At 40.7% G+C, this 18,806-nt stretch overlaps 2 pseudogenes; both read left to right on the top strand.

Annotated features, from left to right (window-relative positions):
* The first annotated feature begins 14,799 nt into the window (after positions 1 to 14,799).
* On the top strand, positions 14,800 to 14,931 carry LOC120965515 (U4 spliceosomal RNA; annotated as a pseudogene).
* A 2,308-nt stretch (positions 14,932 to 17,239) lies between these two features.
* LOC120965514 (U4 spliceosomal RNA) lies at positions 17,240 to 17,387 on the top strand (annotated as a pseudogene).
* The last annotated feature ends 1,419 nt before the right edge of the window (positions 17,388 to 18,806 follow it).

Here is an 18,806-nt window from a genome sequence, read left to right as displayed (position 1 = left end):
TCTTCTGCTATCTTCCCAATACCTTCCTCGTACCGCATAGCCGTCAAAGATTCCACTGGTACAACACAATACCCAAAGAATATAATGCGCTGATGTGGAATAATACATGGCGTTTAGTGTCTCATCTTGCAGGTGTTGGAGCCATGTATTATTCAACTCCGACGGCGCACTTGCTCGATACAAATCATGGAGGGTGCTTCGCAGCTTCACACACATTAGGTCAGCATCGACTACAGCGAGCTTCACACAAATGCTCCCCATCACTATGTTCCATGTTGGTATGGGTTGGGTTCTCAAAGTAATAAGTAATAAAAAAAGTTGCATGTTCAAATCTATAGAAGTTCATAATCAGATGAGGCGTCTTTGGAACACAAGCATGTGAGCATGAGCAACAAATGAAAATTATTTGTAATGACTATTTGTCATTGTTGGCGGGAACCAAAAATGTCGAAATGCTTACTATTTGTCTTTCTTGCGAAATAAAATGCTTACTATTTGTCAAACAAAATATTACATGTACAAAATTTTCATCCTATTTCAGCAAATATTTGCAAATGGTATGACCTCCAGTAGATTAGATTGTAGGTTGTCTATTTAAAGGTCACAAGATCCTCAAGGATGGTTGTTTCCATCAAGGTCGTAGAAAACAACATACGCTAAAAAATGTACCAAAATATTTTCTTTCATAAATGGTAAAAGATATACCTGTTTTGTTTATTAGGGAGATGTGTTTGAATTATAAAGTGCCAAAGGTTCTCTGGAACCAAAACCTAGTGTCCCATCATAATATTACCCAAATGTTTTCCCTTGCAAAATTCCAAATTCCCTTTTGTTGTACAACCCGCAATTTCCTCCCGATGCTCTATCCATGCATGGAACAATTAATGAATGCATTAATTCAGCACCATGATCTGGTTTTTCTGTACAACCCACAAATTCCTCGGTCGCAATCAATGTAGGAACATGAGACTTGGCTGCAACTCTAAGGAGGGTGGCCCGTGTGAAACTCAAACACATGGGACGTGGTCCCACTGCCAAGTGAAACTCATTTCCCCGTCATCCTCCTATAAAATCCTAGACCGCATCCTTTCTATTGTCAATTATACTAACTATTACCCCACCATACCCTCTTGTCACGGCTCTCCTACAATAACGAACAACTTATAAAAAGGCCAAAAGGGAGTTTTCTTTTCAAGGAGATGATGCATATCATAGATCGGGCTGTGCCACCGCAAGAGGAGTGTAGGTATGCCAGCAATGATAACGAGGAAGATCATGAGATGTTGCCATTCAATAGTATGATCCAGGTGAGTATTTGTTGGTGTCCATCTTTGTCCTCATAAAGTGATTTTTCTTCTTCTTTATTTACTACTTTTAACCTCTCATTCTTTTCTAGCCACTATGCATGTAGTTGTTTGTGTGGTTGAATGGGTACCTTATTTTGTGTTCTTGAATTCACTTGATATATGATATCTAGGGTTGCTAGATATATCTCGAATTGTTTAGGAACTATAGTATATATATATAAAGCAAGAGGGTCAATTCCATTATGTGTACGTGTTATGATATTCGAGGATTTTAGGTGAGATTTTGACAAGTAACATAATACCTATATTTCATCTACTTAGATGAAGCATGAGATTAAGTTATGTGCATTTCACATGTTCCAGTACCCTCTCTCTTGTTATCATCTCAAGATTTACACGAACAATACATGGCATGTGACAGATCTGGTGTGTGGGGTTCACTAGATCTATTCAAAGAAGAAAGAAAATACCTTTATTTCTAACTTGCTTATAGTGGTCATCTGTGAAACAATAATCCACATATAAGCTAATCTATCATCTCTTTGTAATAAAGGTTTTCGAGGAGCATACACAAGATTAAAGGTCATGTTATGATTAAAAAAAAGTATTGCATTTTAGTCCTCTTAATCTATAGAATAGTGGGCACCTAAAAGGCATTGTGAAAATTATATCTAAACAATAGAATCATCATCTCAGGTGTGAAGAATCCTGGTAATGACACAATAGTAAGATTCTCCAATTCCTCAATCAAGAAAGGATCGTTTGTTAGACTTGCCACCACTTATTGCATGTTTCATGTGGTTTTAGAGTGTCTCCTTGATTTTGTAACGACTTATCAAATGCTGACACTCGGACGTCATCATTGACACACAAAGTTTGGCGCGCACGCCAACCTAGGGTGTCATTCTTTCTTCTTATAAGCACCGGTGGAAGCTCTGCCATTTGACATAAGAAGAAAAGGTAAGGTTGTCGTTTTGTTAATTGAAGGATAATAGGATAGAACCAACAGACATCTGGGCTTACAAAAACTATGGTCGCTGCCTAGGTTTGCTCTATCATTCTAGTCACGGACTAGCATTAATTTTTGAAACCCCTTTTTGTAAATTAAATACGAATATACATAGATTAGCGCATATTAATTGTCTTCCAAATATACATATAGAATCCAAGTTTGTTACTATAGCAAAAATTCATGAAAATCATAACGGTGTAGTCTAATTCTACCAAAAAATATGTGTGGTTTAAAACAATTAGTAAATTAATTTCCGAAATATTGGAGGTATCATATATTAGAATCTACTAGTATATTTTATTCTTCATGCTGGATGTTTAGGTAGACATATTTTGAGGCAAAACTAGGGTCGCTGCCTAGGTCTGCTCTATCATTCTAGTCACGGACTAACATTAATTTTTGAAACCCCTTTTTTTACATTAAATACGAATATACATAGATTAGCGCATATTAATTGTCTTCCAAATATACATATAGAATCCAAGTTTGTTACTATAGCAAAAATTTATGAAAATCATAATGGTGTAGTCTAATTCTACCAAAATATATGTGTGGTTAAAACAATTAGTAAATTAATTTAGGAAATATTGGAGGTATCATATATTAGAATCTACTAAGTATATTTTATTCTTCATGCTCGATGTTTAGTTAGACATGTTTTGAGGTTTGATGTGCCTCTATCATATTCAAGATATGAAGTAGTGAAATGCTTATTCACTAACGTCAGATCTATGCGCATATGAGGATAAAATGTCTAGAATCACCCCTTGCACATTAAGCACATATAGGGTTGCACGCATTACTTGGTACTCCCTCCTTTTTGAATTAAAAACATTAAATGCATGTGTGTGCATCCATAGGTGGACATTAGATTTCTTTCATCAATTATTTGTCAGTATAATCCTAGTTTGTTATTGTGTAAACCATCACCAAAAATAGATATGACCAGTTTATTGATATCAAATTGAGAAAGTATCCATCAAAATTTAAAAATTCTAGGAAAATTACCAGTTTTGTCACTGGTTTAATTTCATCTATCTAAATGATCCACAGTTCCTGTCTTGTTTAATGTGATGATCTTCTTCACGTTCTTAGGACATGTACATGAAGCAGTTTTAGTCTTCTCCTAAGTCACTTAGGATATAATAATGGTTTGGAGAGAGAGAGAGAGAGAGAGAGAGAGAGAGAGAGAGAGAGAGAGAGAGAGAGAGCTATATCTTCTACACAATGACGTGAAGGACAGAGAAGAGGGGTAGGTTGTAAACTTATAGTCAGCTGTAGCATCATTTTAAGTTCCTAGTGTTGAGTTACTTTGTATTTCAACTTTGTCATATTTCTATGCCGATGTATTATCATAGTTAATACAGCAATATCATAAGAAGAAAATATGTAAAAAAAATGTTACAAATGAGGAAAAGGGGTCTCATATGTTAATGTCACATATGGCAAATACATGACTTGCTGTTAGGAATTTAAGTTTTTTTGTAAGATTTGTTTGCGTCTTTCATCAACGGACATGATGCTTACACCTAACATGATGTCGTACTTGGAGTTTGAGTCGGATGGAGTGTTGTAGTGCACACACAAACCATTAGGATTTAACGGGGACTTTGAGTGGTTCCTTGTTACTTTTGGAAACAAATATTTATGCCTATTAACTCACCATTCTTAGGGTGTAGTCATGTACTATTATCCATATTTAATAATTGAGGGGAAGCTTGTCGGAATCACGATTCTGATTCGGATTAGGGCTCCTATGGTCGGATCGCAAATCACAGAATCTTAACCGTCAAAATCTTAGAATTGTAGATTCAGTTGACAAGAATTGTTGAATCACTCTAACCAATTTAGATCGTAAAATCACATGATAGAATTGTGCTTCTGACATCCTTGTATGGGGAAGAAGTAAACTATTTTATGATGTCTCTTCGATACTATTTTTGCCAAAATGTTTCATGTTATAGAAAATGGTCTGGCACAATTATATTTATACTGTCTCTCTATAATAGTTTCCTTTCTTATTCATCACAGCAGTCAAATGGAAGTAATGATGTGACTGGGGAGCTCTTTTGTCGGCAATCCACTAATGGACATGGGCCAATAGGTTTAAACTTGAAGAAAACAACCTCTGTTTTGAATTCTATACAAAAGAAGCTAGTGCCAGCCTCCAAAGTAAAAAGAAAGGAATCCACATTTGCTATACACACAAGAACTACTGTGATACAAGGAATGAAGCCTTCAAAAAAGTTGCGAGCTTCCCATTTTGAAGCTTCCATTCTAAGAATTGGGGATTGGGAGGTAAATGTTATGCCAACTCGTGTACTTTTTTCTAATATATAGTATATGAAATACCTAAATTTTGCACATCTTAGTCCGCTATTATATCTAGATCTCACACTTGTTTTACCATTTCAATAAAAAGAGAGTATGTTACCCTCAGTCTCACAGATGCACATGACCAATATTACACTTGGTAACTATATTTCGAAATTTTATTTCTGTTGTTATGAGTTAGCCACTTACATATTGGAAATAGTTGCCAGACAAGTCATCTTTGCATCGGATTTAGTAAAGTGAAAATTTTATAAAACTTATGATGTTATAGTTTTATCAAACTAGTAAGATTGATCCTGAAATATTTAGCTGAGTGTTAACCATTTTCATATAATAATAGTTCAAATCAAGACTCAAAGGAGATATTGTGGCAAAATTCTACTATTCCAATAGCAAAATGGTGTGGGAAACAATCCAAGAAGGTTTGAAGAGCAAGATGGAGATAAAATGCTCGGACATTTGTGCCTTGAAGATAACTTGTCAAAAAAAATTACCCGGGGTGTTGGACATTATGGTACGTGAAAGAGAGTTGCATATTATGAAAATTATCATGTTAATGGGTGCAGATTATGTTGTTTGGTAAAATAAATTGTAGCATGTGGTGCATCTCATCCTATACAACATACAACAGAGAAAAATATGGAACAAATTCTTATGGTAACCAATGTTGTTACTACTTATACCTTGTTTTCTTCATTTAGGTTTGTGCGGAACCACGGTTTTTCAAAGAAACCAAGACACTACCATACAGGAGGACTAGGTGGGTTGTAACTACGGATTTTACTGGCGGACAAGCGAGAAGGCTTAGGTAATATAAGATCTATGTATATTTACGGTTGAAGTGAATAATCCAAAAAATACAACGAATGATTTACCACTTCATGGATAAAAAATATTTTTCTGGTTAACTCGACAAAAGCGTTGTCTGTTCATTAAGACGGATGAAATTGCTTGTTGATTAGGGCAAATTGGACTAAAACCTAATACAAATGTCAGAAAGCCTCCCCTGTCCATCGAGAAATGGTAGAACCCACAGACCAACGGTCCACCATGCACAATGGCATACTAATGAATATTGATGAAAAAGGTCCTCGATCACGCACCCTCCACCGAGTGAGCCAGATTAGGCGGGGGCTATCCAGGAATGGGATGAAGATCCTAACAGGCTTCTAAAGAAGCGTGGAAGACACTATGCACTACACCACCCACCCACATTGCCCTCACCATCACCGCCGAAGGTAAAGAGAGATGAAACCTGATATCGTAAGAGCGGGTTGAGGAGGCACCACCTTTGATGGCGGTGAATGCGTCCGTGTTGGACCCTATGTTGCCTAGAACTTCCTATGCTCTCAAGACCAAGTAATCCTGGGGCCATCACCCCAACTCCCCTGTCTGTTGTGTCGTGACACGAGAGGGATGCCCCACCGCTGTCGTGCGAGCTTGGCCTGACCGTGGCGAGGGGACAGACAGGGAAGGTGGTGCGAGTTGATGGTGTCTAGGATTTTCTGCCCACGTCGCCCTCACCGACCTACACAACAAGTTATTTTCTCCTATTCATGTTCCCTCTTGCATTTTAGAATACCATGACCCACCATACATGCCTAATACAGTAAGTGTGTAATTGGCAAACGACAAGGTATTGCCATTATGTCAAATTTTTAACCCTCGAAGGTTTTTCCATGTTCCCTTCAAAAACTCGTGTGCTCTCCTCTGCACATATTGTTCACCTCTTTTCATCTATATAAAAAGGTAGTGCTCCTGCCTTTTTTAAGGTAGAAAATTAGTTAGTCTATTATTAATATTATGTCATATCGACTAGATAGACAAAATAGATTTTACAATTTTCATATTAGTTAGTCTATTATTAATATTATGTCATATCGACTAGATAGACAAACTTATGCCTTATATTCTCGCTGCTGTACGGTTAACATATCCTAATAACTCTAATTCAAATTATAATATTTTATTTTATTTATGTGCCCTACTTGAGAGTGATAATTATTCTTCTTTACATGACATGCCGTTTGGTGTTATCTACACACTAGTACATACACATATCTCGCTAAAATAGTTGTGTTTGAACCCTTGTTAATTTCTATATATTTTCATTGTATTGGTGGGTGAAGATTTCCCTTTTACTACTTCCAGTAGGCATGTTCTACAGTGTGACCCAGGGATAATAGACAAGCACATTGAGAATCTCCTGTCCATAGACCATCGTCTATATTTGTTAAGTCAAGAGAACAATATCAATCAGAAGAGTCCTTGCTGGGGCACATGTTGTTCAGTGCCTGGAATCGCATTGAGTCCGAGCAATGAAAACTCATATCATAGTGATGATGATAACCTGTTTGGTACTGCACCAACTGGGCAGTCGATGCCAACTGGAACAAACACAGTAGGACTAAATGATACTGGAGCCCTGCAAGGTGTACACTTCCAAAGCTCAGGTAAGCTTCAGAACTATCATTTCCTGAAAGTATACTTTTGCGGTATATCACTAACCATGCATGAGAGTTCTAGTAATTAGTACTCAGAATTTTTTTTCTATGCAGTATGCATCTCATTACTAAATCTGCAAGAAAAAATCAAGTAACTAAACCTCTTTTTTTTCTACAGTAGCTGTTGGTACCTCTGTGATTACAAAAGAACATTCAAGGGGGGGTGATCAATTGAAGAGTGACATGTTTAGCTGGGAGGAGTTCCTTGAAATGACTAGGGTGGGGCAAAAACCCTTCATGTCAAATGGTGGACTCAATGGCAAAGGGAAGCATATCAACAATCTAACCAATTCAGAGGACTCGCATAGCAGGGCCGCTTATCCATCGAGAAGAGAGGCGCTGGCTGAGGTGATAAGGATATTCCCTGGTGACTGTATGACGAGTCGGCAGGTCGAATCAGGGAACCAACCAAGCCGCGCCGACCATGTTGTCCTCTACCCAAGCTCAGGTATCTAATGCTCTTCCATCTACATGTCAGAACTGCATCGATTGATGCAGAGGCCGGGGTTTTTTTTCCTCCTTTTCTGAAAAAAATCTACATGTCAGAACTGTAACACTTATACTGCTTTAGATTGAATCGGATAAATTCAGAACCACACAAGTCCAAATGTTGTATTATGCATAGTGTACTAAAAGCACTCGTCTCATTTCCTGAAATGAAACAACTACTCCATCCGTTCACCACAAGATGTTTTAACTTCTTTCTGAATCGGATGTATATATACGCATCTTAGTGTGTTTGTTCACTCATTTCAGTCCGTATGTAATCTATATTGAAATCCAAAACATGTTATAATAGTGAACGGGGGAAGTACAATATTAGGACAAGTTTTCATGTACAGGAACCCCGCAAAAAAAAGTTTTCATGTACAGAAAGAACTGCAGTTTGCCCATGCCAATAGTAAAATGCAACTCATATATACTCGATCTCGCAAAAAAATGCTATATATATTCCTAGGAAAGCATGAACACCTAATAGACGCAACAAATGCATGATTTTGTCAATAAAATAAATAAATATGGATAATCCATCTCTAATAATAGGCTTAGGCAATCGGTGATATGCGCTACAAATCTGATTAGAAAAATGGCCCTGCCTGACGACAAACGACAGGAACAGGTATAATTGTATGGCTTGTTTCTTATCTGTTCAGGCAGTATGTCAAATTCAGATATTTTCTTTCAAGTTTCTGAATGTAGTATGCATATTATAGTTTGTAAATCAATGATCCTTTTTATCCCTATTCTACTTTCTAGCGAGTTAGCTTCTCTCTGGTCAGTTGACATAACACACAATATCTCCGTGAGAAATTTGCATCATTTTGGTACTGAGAACCTGATTAACTTACTACAGAAGTTGCTTGCTCAGTCAACTTGTACTGTTAACTAATCTGATCACCTCTGTATTTCCGTACAACTACTGTCACAGAGGAACCTTCAGGGCAGACCTTGCTGCAGAACCAGCCGAGTAATGGTTACATCTCACCGGAGACAATGTCACTTGAGCAGATACATGACAACTTACTGAGCGACAACGAGGTTGTGAATGTGGAGCAACAGGATCTCATGAGCACGGTGAACTCCTTGTCCTGTTTGATTGGGCAAGCTGCTGCGGTTGCTCCTCCTCCTCCTCCTCCTCATGCTGAGCCAGCCCAAGTGATCAACGTGGCTCCTTCTGAAAGCAGCAGCGCCGGCAACCAGTTCTCTCCATGGATGGAGCTGCCGAGCTCAGCATGGGAACCATGATGATGAGATATTGCCATCTCTCTCTCAGTTATGCCCTTGAGTTGATTTCGGCCTCTCAGTTGGTGTAGCTGCCTTGCGCACATCACAAGGACGAAGGTTCGGCTGTCTTGACTTTTGATCTCGTCTTGATGATAAATGGATCTTATTAATATTATTATGTGTGTGTGCCAGTATATTTGTGGCACAAAAATATCAAACTGCTAGACTGTTGGTTATTGTAATGCAGACATGTTGTACTCTGTTTTGGTTCTGATAAACATTGCTACAAGGGATGATGATGTCATGGGACCTGAAAACCCAAACTTGTGTTCCTTTGGAGCATTGCTACACATTGCCAACAAAAACAGCCCAAGATATTGTTATCCTTGATATTTTGATTGCAGGGTATAGTTTTGAGCCCAACAACACCGCAAGAGATCGTCGAGTTGGGGCAGCCATGGGAAGGTAGTCGTTGAGCGTTGTTAGAGCCGGTTGCCGCGCTCCCACATGATCCGACGAGACGCCAGCGGCCCTCTCCTCCTGTTGATCTTTATCACCCGCCTACCTTTTGCTTCTACAAACTCCACATCCCCATGTTTCGCATTGGTATGGGTTGGGTTCTCAAAGTCATAAGTATAAGAAAGGTTTAGATTCAAATCTACAAAAATTCATAAACACATCAGGCATCTTTGCAAACACAAGCATGTGAGCATGAGCAACAAATGGAATAGAAGATCTGCAATGACTATTTGTCTTTATTGATGGGGAACCAACAGTGTCAAAATGCTTACTGTTGGTCAAAGAAAAGATCACGTGTACAAAAGTTTCATGCTGTTTCAACAAATATTTGCAGATGGCATCACTTCCAGTAAGATTAGATGCTAGCAGTCTATTTCGATGTCAAAAGCTCCTTGATGATGGTAATTTCCACCAAGTGTTCAGTTGTTCTTGTCATTTGTGAACAACCACAAGTCATCTGTGGTCCAGCTATAATGAATCGAACATGTCTAACAAAAATCCAACGCTAGAGAGCCATGACGAACGAGCTTAATCATATGCGGTACGGGGCTAGCGGATCCTTGGACTGAAGCCCCTCATGGTACACCCCCCACGCGTAGCCCTCCAGTGAGAAGGGGCGAAAGCTGCATCCATCCTCATCACCGTCTTCAGAGACCTCCTCCTTCTCCTCCTTATCCATGTCGCCGCCCTCTTCGCCGGCACCAGAGAGCGGCAGCAGCGGCGAGACGATGCTGTCCAGGGGCAGTGTGATCAGCACGGTGATGGACAGGCGGGCTGGCTCCCCGCCCTCTTCACTGTCGCTGCTGGGGGCAGGAGTGGGGCGAGCCATGCCTCTCACTTTCTTCAGCTTGCCATTGCTCCACACCTAGAACACATCACAAAAGAAGCACGGCATCAAAAGGGGTGTTACTGCTACTGTGTAAAGACTGATTAAAAAGTCACTTTTCAGCAAAAATATACACACGATGATCACTCTTTGTATTCAAAAGACGAGGTCTCTGTGACTTTGTCTCTTTTTGTTATGTGGTTTTCAACCCAGTGTCGACCAATCATGCAGTTATGCAGACACGCGGCCTAATTAGCTGACCCGGTACAGGTTGAGTAGAGTGATGCAAAAAAAGACTTAGTTTTTTTTTAAACTAAAAAAAAGACTTAGAATTTGATGGCAGTAGAACAATCTCTTCTCTCCTATCCCACATCCTTTGTTTTTTGGTTTTGTTGATTATTACTGGTTTTTTCCTTGAGAACCAGCTGAACTGACCCACCTCTTATTGGCTAAATCATGTTTTTTTGGTAAGTCAATAAGTATATACCAATATTGTATTTTTAGTATTTAATCACATTAATAACAATGAAATGGCTGGCATGTGCATTGTATCAAGCAAAATGAAATAAATGCATATCTACTATTATGGCAAAATGCAAGTTGTAAAATCCGCGCGCCAATTTTCGCTCGCCAGCCGACAGCTGCATGGTGCCACACGTAATTTTTACCAACATGCGGGAAAAATGACGGCGGAAAAGCCATGAAGGTGGGGTGGCGGAGACGGCCCGCCGGAGCGGCGGACAGGGATGGGTGTGGGTGGGAGACCGGTGTAGTGTTGCTTGGCGGGCAGGTGCTCTGAGCGTGTGCGAGCAGGCGAGTTTTATAGCCGCCGCGGGTCCTCGCTTGGGCCCTGGCGCTGAGCGTGTGGTGGGCCAGCTGAGGGGGACCGGTCGTACCTGGACCGATAAGCAGGCCGGAACAAAGGCCTGCAGAACCGCTCCCTGGAAAGAGTGAGTTTTTTTCCACGCTGCAATGGAGGCCATAATGAATATTTATGGGAGATCTCGCAAGATATTCTGTGAGATTTGATTTGATATCAGCGCTTGCTGACTTGCCAAAAGAAAAGGATTTTAGGTTATTTTATTTGGGAAGAAAAAAATCACGTGCGGCTCCGCATCAGTGCAAATTCCTTGAGTACGTGCGCGATGGCCTCGATAAGAAAGTAATAACTCCTGCAGAAAGCAAATCGTTGGCCTCAGCTGTCGAGAGCCCACACGTGTAGCTGTAGGCTTCTAGAAACAACAGAGCCTTTTTGTTCACAACGCGACGCTGGAGCTGAACCATCGATCGGTATCGTTGCGTCCATCAGCCAAACCGAGAACGACTCGAGTCTTCCGTTGGATGGCAAAGAGCACGAGACATCTCACATCTATAGCACGGATTTTCTTCTGATCACACATTGACCTTCGAGCTCGAGGACACGTGCCATTCCGGCACGACACGACACTTTGTCAACCCGGTTAAACTAGTGCCGAATAGAGTGCAGCGTCACGCTTTTCTCACTTTATACACCTTTTTTGGTCATGGCTCTTGGATCATGGAAATGTGTAGTGCATATTATTGTCAACCCACAAGTGTGGTACATCTATTTAGAATATTGTGTGGCGATACCATGCTGTATCTGCTACTGTTTGATTATTATCGTTCGTGCATGCTTTGTTTTGTTGGCACCTAAACATATAAAATGGCTTTATCATTGTAGCCTAAATTGCACATTCAGAATACAGAAAATCTGTATAGTCTGTCTGTATTGCATTCAGAATAGAGAAAATCTCGATCGCCGCGAGTCATTGGAATGTTGCTACTTAGTACTAGTATGTTTTTCTCTTTCTTTCTTCTTCCCCTTTCTGTGTATACCGGCAAGTTTTTTTTTTTCTGATGGAACTAACAAGGCCGCTGATCAGACAAATCATCTAAACATGGTGCGATGGGCCTAGAGACGGACGCAAGTACTGGACCACAAGCATGTAGGCCCATAAACACTCGAAGGCAGCTGGTACCTCGTGGCCCAATTGGCCTGCTTGCTTTAATTAACTCAGGTTGCTCTCCTACAACAGCTAATTGTACCACATCGGTTGTGTGGAATTAGATTAAGGATGACAGGGTATAAGAACAATATCACCGGGCTATGGAAACATCGGCCTTGCGCTTGGGGCAATGATGCAACTAGTGAGGTTGGGCGTCGGGCGCTTCCTGTCGCCGTGCTAGGCCAGGCCCGGGAAAGGGTGACGGGCGAGCTTAGGCGATCACTTAAACCGATCTATAGCATTGTCCGGCAGAGAGCTCTCCCCAGCACCATTTGCGCCCCAATAGGCGTTCGCGCGCGGCTACATGGGTTGTGGCCCAATAGCACTGGGTCGCTCGCTCACCCGAATCTAGTTGCTTTCTAGCCCGGGAGTTCCTAGGAGGCGCCCTATACGCTGGCTAGGAGATCTGACACCCACTAGCCAGCAAGAATGGGCCGGCCCATTTGCATTTGCTTCGTCGGTCAAACTTTGACTTTTGCAAATCTATGTTTTAAAAATCAGAAAAATCTTGGAATCAAAAAATATTCTTAGATTTTAAGAAAACACAAATTTCAATTTGGTTCACGCATTTGAAAAGTTCATCAAATATGAAAAGTCCACAAATTTTGAAAATAAAGTACAACAATTTTGGGAAAAGAAAATCACAAATGTTAAAAAGGTCATCAATTTTGAAAAAAGTTCATTGAGTTGAAATTTTTTTGTTGATTTTTAAAAAATGTTGAAAAATTAGAAAATAGTTTATCAACTTTATATAAATTTCAATAATTTCAAAAAAGTTTCGTAAATTTTTTAAAAAAAATCGTAAATTGGAATATTTACATGGGTTTTGGAAAAAAATTCATCGAATTTAAATAAAAAAATTCCTAATTTCAAAAAATCATGAATTTCATAATTACAAATAAACATAAAATTAAATAACAGAACTCATACGGAAATTTTTAAAAAAGTTTAAAAAAGAAAAGAAAAAACAAAGCAACACTGGTCCAGGAAAAACAAAAAAAGAACGGCTGCCTATTGCACCCATAGATGGGCCAACCCGGTAAGAGCACCTTCATTGGCAGTTAACAAAATGTACATTAACGGGCGATGAAGGCGCCAAATAGGAAATGCCTGCTAGCTCTTTATTATTTTGTCGCCCACGTCGCCTGTTCGGTTCACTAATTTACCAGTTTTTTTAACAAAAAGGAAATGATAAAATATTTGTGTCTAGCAAAAGGTTCATATTTTTTTTGAGAAGTTCCCTAATTAAAAAAACTGTTCATGGGTTTAAAAAACTGGACAAAATTGAAAATCAATTTGAAGATATGGAAAAAGTTCACGAATATAAAAGTCATGATTTGGAAAAAATTCTAGAAAGTTCACAAAATCGGTGGGAAAACGAAAATGCACGATGCGAGCTTGTGTATTATTTGAGCGAGAAAGTATTACCCTACATGGACGTGTTACAACAAAACTCGCTTCTCCGGGAGGGAGGGGGGAGGGCGCGCCTTTTACCGAAAGCACCACAACCAACGCTTAAGGTGCCAAATAGCAAGATCACTAATTAAGGGGTAACCCTTGTAAACATCAGCCCACTTTTTCTCTGGTGCTAAGTGGCGTGCTTCATGTCACTACCTGGAAGTTTCCCTTTTTATAGATTTATTTTTGTTTCAAAACGGTTTATCTTTTGAACCGTGCGTCCAAATCACAAATTATTTTCACCGTTGATTTTCACGTCAATCTTCGAAACTATATCTCGTATTAATAGGTTTTGTTGAACTTTTTTTCACGAAAATCAGGAATAAAAATGATAAAATATAAATAAAAACAAATCAAATAAAAGAAAAAGGAAAAAAGCGGAACAAAAAATTGTCCAAAACCAAAAAATGGAAACCAGAAGCATAGTTGTGCCTTTTCACCCTTTTAAAGCAAGGTTGTGCTTTCTCCTTTTCAGGAAGCATAGTTGCACTTCTCGCGAAAGCACGGGATGTGTTTTTCCATTTTCAGGAAGCATAGTTGTGCTTCCCCGTAAAAAGGGAAAAATCACAGCTCGTGCAAGTGTAGGTTATGCTTCTCGTGCAAGCACAAGTTGTGCTTCTCAAGGAAGCACGAGTTACGTTTTTTCTCGTAGAAGTACATGATATGCTTCTTGCGGAAAACACTGTTTTCCAAAAAAAAACATCAAAACCTAGATAACCGAGGCAAAAGCTAATAAAAGTATTTAAAAATTCTAAAACGCTAAAAACCGTAAAAAAAATCAAAATCTAGAGGGAGTGCCAGTGCGCGACATGTGGCGGCAGCTGAGTGCATCACTTGGTGCTCTCAAACAAAAAAGACCTTTGCGAGAGTCCCCAGAGATACCGTTAGTTAGTTGCTCCCATCAAATAGGAACCAGCCCGCCCAAGTGCACATGCATGAAAAGCTCAAACCGAAGGGAGCTAGTACCTAATTAACTCGGTCTGTTGCTATGTGGAAAGGTGAGCTAATTGTATCACATCGGTTGTGCAGAAATAGTTTGACGATGATCCGGGGTATAAGAAAAAGATCTTCGGGCTTTGCCACATCCATCTTTGCACTTAGAGCAATGACGCAGCTAGTGAGATTTCATGAGAGGCGTTAATTGCCGGTTGAAAACTATTTCAAAACCCCCTCTTTGGCTCTCATTGGCCATTGAGAATTTTTGGAAGGGTTCCAAACATTTTTCTTGCTCCAAACATTACTCGTTACACTCTTTTTGAGTGGGAAGTTATCCGATTAATGCCCAAGCATTGGGCAAGAAAGAAAAATTGTAGCTGGTTTCAAGCTTTGCATGAAGACCCTAGGGATAATACCTCGCGAAAGAGAAGCTTTTCTCTCTAGTTTGATGTGGTGTCAAGCAGTTTTCCCCTCCTGTAGCGCGAGAGGCAAAACCGCAAGCGACTGCGACACTCACGTCAAGCGTCGGCGAGGCTGACAGTTCCTCTCCCCTCCGTCCGCCGCGGCAACGTGAGCGAGGGAGAACCCCGTTTCTCCGCTTTCGGCTTGTAGATAGGGTTAGGGTTAGGTTTCACGGTGGCGGTGATGGCGCCGTGTCAGAATAAGGTGATGCGGTTCCACCTCCACCATGACGTCTTGTGGCGCGGCGTGAAGGATCTGGCAGCTTAGTCTTCTCGATGCTCATGCACGACGGCGGGATTTGTTTTCTCGTGGCATCAGCGCTTGGAGGATGGCGGAGACGTGATAGGGAGTTCGTCAACTGGGATTCGATCCACTAAGACTTCGCCGATCCAAACGGAATCGTCAGATCCGGGTAAATTCCTAACATACTATGGGGAGGTTAGGATGCTTCTACCGGTGGTGCCATCCGCTTGTGCATGGGCGGAGCTCGTTTGAACTTGTGGCATATCCAACATCGACGGCTCTTTTCTACAGGGCGATGATCCGACAGGATCGAGGACCCGCGACTTCCTATCCGCCACCAACATGGAGATGCTGGCTCCGGCAGTGGAGCATCGGTGGAGGCGCGCCACCGGCCCGTTCTGGAATATGGAGGCAGTTAACTCCCTTTGGACCTTGTTGTAATTTTCTTCCTTGTTGGGGTTGTTTGTATTGTTGGTGTTGCTAATAGATCTAAGATTTTTTTGCAAAAAAGGACAAAAAATGGTGTGGTGTCTTTTTGCCTTCCATTCATCATGTGATTGGACTTTGGGAATCATGTAAAACTTATTCTCCCGTTCTATAAAAATATGGTAAGCTTAAGCGTACTCTTAAAAAAAACTTTACACCTAACCAATGGTACCCAATTATAGTAGTCTAATCCTTGGTGCAAAGAAGGCATGTAGATTTTATTAGAAGTTAAACGGTGCAATGTTTGATTAAACTTATAGAAACTAAGAACTGAAATATCACATTAGTATCATGAAGTACACAATAAAAATATTTTCACATTGTATATTTTATAGTAGGAGTTCATAGTTTTTTTCCCTATAAACTTGAACAATCTTTTCAAACAATCTTTTCGTTGTTTTATTTCAGACGAAAATTATACGACCTATTTTCAAGCATGGATAGAGTTCTATTTGTTCCAAACAGAAGTACTCCTGGACGAGCACTACATTGTCCAAAAATGGACGAATTTTATTCGGGTACTTCTAAGCAAAGTTTAATACTCCCTTAGTCTCATAATGTAAGATGTTTTTGCAAGCTAAAATAGCTTGCAAAAAGTCTTATAGTGTGGGACGGAAGGAGTACAAAATTGCTGATATCTCTGGCTGCTAAACAAACATGAAGTTGGCCCACAAGTTCACCATTCCTATGAAGTGTACTTTCCGCAATTCAATTATGAGTAGCTAAAGTTACAATGTACTCCCTTCGTCTTGAATTAGTTGTCTTAGTTTTATATAGACACAGATGTATCTAACACTAAAACACACACGGTTTAATTCCCTAAATGTACAATTCTACCTGAATGCGCCATGCTCAACCATAATGTCGAATCTAAACCCCAGACTGAAACCTAGAGGAACTGCTCCTCCGGCAGCAGTGGCACGCACACGGTTTGCCTTACTCTGGCAAACTTTTCCCATCCCATGTAGTATCGACCTTTCCTAGTCCGCTAAACATTTTAGATGATTTATTAATCAGCACAGCTATAAAAGAAGATGAAGAAGAAAGAAAAATGAAAAAAAGGAAGGAGAAGTAGCACAGGTCTCACGTTGATAGGTACAAGAGCTACAGCATTGTTTTTTCAGTGAAAATACAAAAGCCACTGCATAAAATAGAACGTGGTGCCATGGGCCGAGAGGCGGCACAAATCTAGCCATATTACTGGTGCACCGGGAGGCTCAAAGCGAAGGGCTGGTAGCTGATGGCCCAATGGGCCTTTCTGTTTTAGGTAACTCAGGTCGTGTTTTTCAGAACAATTAACTCAGGTTGCTGGTGGGTTAATTGTACCACATCGTTTGTGTGCAGAAATAGTTTGAGGATGACCTGGGTATAAGACGGAGATCTCTGGGCTATGGAACACCCGCCTTGCGCTTGGGGCAATGACGCATCTAGTGAGGTTATACCGAGGCGCGTCAATTGCTGGTTGAAAACTATTTCCAAACCCCCTCTTTGGCCTTCATGGGTCACTGAGAATTATTGGAAGGGTTCCCTCCTAGTGAGGGTAAAACCCAACAAATTGAAATATAAAAGCTTTCTTTCCAGGAAACGTCAATGGTGTTGACAAGATTTACATATTCCGGTTCAAACCCTTAGCGGGGACGCTGGACTCTTGTACGTGCTGTCACCAGGAGAATCTCTACTAACGAACATGTCATGGAATTAACACGTCAGATGTCCTAGGTGTAAGGACTTAGTCGTGAGGCCAGCGCATCTATGTAGTAGCTTGAGAGGGGTTGATTGTGATGAGAGACGCAGGGCGGATCAACGCACAAGACAAGGGTTTAGACAGCTTCGGGCCCCGGGAAACATCATTCGGTAACAACCCTACGTGCTGTTTGAGGCTAGGTCTCATTATGATCACGGGAGAGTCGCCGGCTCCGGCTCTCGGTGTTTAGCCCTAGAGATTGTTTCTTGTTGCCCGTCCCTCTTTGGGGTGCCCTGCCCCTCCTTATATAAGTTAGAGGGGCGGGTTACATGTGGAGTCCTAGTAGGACTAGGACTAGTCTATCTTCTCTTACAAGTTAATTACAAGTCTGGGTCTTGCTTCCTCGTAAAGGAAATATTCGTCATCCCTTTCTTCTTAAGCCGGTCCACCATAACATGAGCCGGCCTTCTGGGCCTTGGGCCTAGTCTTCTATCTGACCCGCCGTCGGGGTCATCCGTGAGTCGTCAGGCTCGTGAGTTGTCTGACAGTGAGCCGCCAGACCCGTGAGTCGCCAGTCCTCCGGCGGGTCACGGTGAAGCGCCAAGTCCGGCCGGGTCATACTTCCGGCCGGGTCATTCCGCGGGGTATATCCCCGACATTAGCCCCCAGTTTAATTTGGATTTATCCATGTTAAACTGATCTGCAACATAAACACAAGAACAAATTTGGCGGGTTGTGCTCCGGTTTAAATATTCTTATAAACCGGCACTTGATCATCCTTAAGTCCTTGTCATTTCTTCCTTCTCAAAATCCAAGTCAATAACCATCATCATAATCAATTTGCTTGCAGAAGATATTTTGTAAATAAAGAATCCATTTAAATCGGCCTTCAATGCTCTGACTTGACAAAAATATTGGTCTTCAAATATTCAACTGATATTCAGTCGGTTTGAAAATATAGAACTTGCCGATCTATGATTTCCAAAATCACCGGGTTATAAAAACTGATAATTCCGGGTCATGATTGTTTCCAACGCTGGTTCATGATTGTTGCCAACGCCGGTTCATAATTATTGATGACGCCGGGTTATGATTGTTGTAGACACCGGGTCATAATGATTGGTGATGCCGGGTCAATCTGGTTTGCTCAAAACTGAAAATTGGAAGATATTCCTCCCTTATATCCATATTACCTATAGCCCCCAAGTCTTGAACAGAACAAAGTGATGATTTGAGACTTGTTTCCATATAATTACTGCCACTTTGAAGAAATCCATGTTCAT

Source organism: Aegilops tauschii, chromosome 5 (assembly GCF_002575655.3).
Source record: "Aegilops tauschii subsp. strangulata cultivar AL8/78 chromosome 5, Aet v6.0, whole genome shotgun sequence".
NCBI lineage: Eukaryota > Viridiplantae > Streptophyta > Magnoliopsida > Poales > Poaceae > Aegilops > Aegilops tauschii.
The sequence above is the reverse complement of the archived record's forward strand: the minus strand, read 5'-3'. Positions and strand labels throughout refer to the sequence as shown.